Consider the following 3,591-nt stretch of genomic DNA (forward strand, 5'->3'; position numbering starts at 1 on the left):
CTTCATTTGCAACTCGGGGATGTACTGGATGAAGATTTTGCCCTTGCAGATCATTGTCTTCAGCTTCAGCATTGACTTCAGGCTGAGCATTGTCGTCAGGTTGACTTGGTGCAATAATGAGTTCATCTTCAACCTGAGGTTCGGACGGTGTGATCTCTCTAGTACCCATGAGCTTAATAGATTCACTAGGAGGAACTTCATCTAGCATATTTGGCAGGTGCTCTCTTTGCGAGCTGTTAGTCTCATCTAACCACACATCCACAGTTTCAACCACTTTATAGTGAAAGAGGTTGAAGACTCTGTAGGAGTGCGAGTCCTTTTCGTAACCAAGCATAAAACCTTCATGTGCTTTCGGTGCAAATTTTGAAGTGTGATGTGGATCCTTGATCCAGCACCTAGCACCAAATACTCTAAAGTAACTGACGTTTGGCTTCTTACCAGTTAGTAGCTCATATGATGTTTTCTTTAGAAGCTTGTGAAGATAAACTCGACTGATGATGTGTCATGCAGTGTCAATGGCTTCAGGCTAGAACATTCTTGGAGTCTTGTACTCATCTAGCATCGTCTGAGCCATCTCGATGAGAGTTCTATTCTTGCGTTCCACGATGCCATTCTGCTGAGGTGTGTAGGGAGCAGAAAACTCATGAGTGATGCCAAGCATATCAAGGTAAGTGTCGAGGCCGGTGTTCTTGAATTCTGTGCCATTGTCACTTCTGATATGCTTGATCTTGACACCATAGTTCGTCATGGCACGATTGGCGAAGCGTTTGAAGACATCCTGCACTTCATTCTTATAGAGAATTATATGCACCCAGGTATATCTTGAGTAATCATCAACAATAACGATACCATAGAGACAAGCAGTGGTAGTAAGAGCAGAGTAATGAGTAGGGCCAAATAAGTCCATGTGAAGCATCTCGAAGGGTTGAGATGTCGTCATGATTGTCTTCGAGGGATGCTTGGTCCTTGTCATCTTCCCAGCTTCACAGGCACCACACAGATGGTCTTTCTTGAACTTGACGCCTTCGATGCCCACGACATGCTTCTTCTTCGAGAGAGTGTACAAGTTCCTCATGCCTACATGTCCTAGCCTCTGATGCCACAACCAGCACTCTGAAGCTTTTGCTAGAAGACATGTGGCAAGCTGTGGTCCTGCTGAGAAATCTACCATATACAGATCATCTTTTCGATACCCTTCAAAGACTAGAGATTTGTCAGATTCCATAAGGACAAGGCAACGATATTTTCCAAATATCACAATCATATTCAAATCACATAGCATTGATACAGACATTAAGTTGAAACCAAGGGATTCAACAAGCATCACTTTATCCATGTGCCAATCCTTTGAGATTGCAACTCTACCAAGACCCAATACCTTACTTTTACCAGTGTCAGCAAATGTGATATGACTCTTATCAGACGGCCGAAGAGTTGAATCCATCAAAAGACTTCGATCACCATCATGTGGTTGGTGCAGCCACTATCCATAATCCATTCTGAAGCATGAGGTGTCATAGCCTATAGTACAGTTTGGGAGATAGGCTTCACCAAGCAAGTTGTAAAGCATAAACATTTGACGAACAAGTGGAACATAGAAGTTCAGATCTTGGTTAGGATAAATAGGATGAGTGTCAAGGAATCCCGGACAAAATACATAGTAAGTCCATTTGGGCATTTTATCTTGCGCCCACAAGATGTTTAAGGTCCCCAGCATAAGCATCAGACGCCTTTGATTTCCGGCTGGAGACCTTTCCCTGCAAAAGAGAGCTAAGTTTTCTTAACCACCCACATTTTCAGGGGTGGCTAAGAAGCAATGAGTCTAAGTGCAGCATTTGAGAACTTCGGCTTTGAAGCCCTAGCAAATAGCCTTGCAGGAGGAGAATAGTACTCATATGAATAAGTAGAAAAGTTCTTAGATTTATGAACATAGCATTTTGATGAAACACACTCATATTCAAAGGTCTGAGTATGATTTCCCTATAAAACATTGGCATTAGGGTGACTCAGGTGAGTCTTCTGCCTGTATGAAGACTTTGGACCATATGAAGCCTTTGGTCTGGGGTTTGTCTTCTTCCCAGGTGGTGTCATAACGACATTCACGGGAAGACTCTCAAGACACCTTTTGGGCACCCAGATCTTCTTCAGAGGTGGTCCATTCCTACAGTTAGTACCAATATACCTGGCAAACACTTCACCATTCTGATTCCTGAACAGTTTATAGTTTGCATCAAAGGATTCATCAATGATAATTGGGTTAGCACTAGTGAAGCCAGATAGGGTAGATGGATCTACTGAAGGTCCCTTAGCAGAAACCCATGTGGTTATGGGGTACTGCTCAGGCATCTAGTAAGAACCATCAACATTCATTTTCCTCACGAACCCAACACCCTCTTTCCTAGGGTTTCAGTTCAGAATCTGCTTTTTAAGGACATCACATAGTGTCTGATGCCCTTTGAGACTTTTGTACATTCCTGTCTCAAGTAATGACTTCAACCTGGCATTCTCATCAGCAATAGTAGTGGTATCCTCAAATGAGGGGTTAGTTACCATATCAGCAGTTGAAGATATTGCAATAGTAGTAGCAGTTGAACATTCAGTAACAGAGACAACATTATGACGCTCAATACATTTTAGACATGGTGGTTCAAATCCTTCCTGAGCGGAACTGATCTGTTGAGCGCGGAGTGACTCGTTTTCCTTTTGAAGATCTTCATGAGTCGATCTCAATTTCTCAAGTTCCTTCTTCCTTTGAAGATAATCATAGGAAAGCTTTTCATGAGAGGTTGAGAGAGATTCATGATGACTTTCAAGTTCCTCATACTTAACATGAAGATTTTTTATATCTTCAATTAAGGACTGAGATCGGGTCATTTCCGCATCCAACAGGTCCTCGCTTTTGTCTAACAGTTTTTGAATATGTTCCATGGCATTCTGTTGTTCAGTTGCAATTTTAGCAAGTGTTTTGTAGCTAGTTTTAGATTCACATTCAGAGTCATCTTCACTTGATGTTTGAAATTAAGCATCGCGTGAGTTTACCTTTGGCACCATGTGCCATGAAGCAATAGGTGGGGGCAGAGTCATCCTCATCCTTGGCATCAGTGTTGGTGATGAGGCCATTGTCTTCAGTGTTGAAGATGGACTTAGCAACGTATGTAGAAGCTAGAGCTAGGCTTGCCACTCCAGAATCAGATTCCTGCTCGGACTCCACCTCTGCCACTTCAGATGCAAACACCTCCTCTGAATCCATCTCCTTGCCAACAAAAGCATGAGCCTTGCCTGATGAGCTCTTCTTGTGTGAAGAAGACTTCGACGAAGACTTGGAAGAAGACTTTGAGGATTTCTTCTTCTTGTTGTCATCAAAATCATAGTCCTTGCTCTTCTTCTTCTTCTTTGTCTCATTGTTCCACTGTGGACACTCGGAGATGTAGTGACCAAGTTTCTTGCACTTGTGACAGGTTCTCTTCTTTTGATCACGAGAGGAAGCTTCATCATTCCTTGAGCTGGATCTTGAAGACTTTCTGAAGTCTTTCTTCTTGGTGAACTTCTGGAACTTCTTCACGAGCATAGCAAGCTCCTTTCCAATGTCTT

The sequence above is a fragment of the Triticum aestivum genome, chromosome 6B, assembly GCF_018294505.1.
Source record: "Triticum aestivum cultivar Chinese Spring chromosome 6B, IWGSC CS RefSeq v2.1, whole genome shotgun sequence".
Classification (NCBI taxonomy): domain Eukaryota; kingdom Viridiplantae; phylum Streptophyta; class Magnoliopsida; order Poales; family Poaceae; genus Triticum; species Triticum aestivum.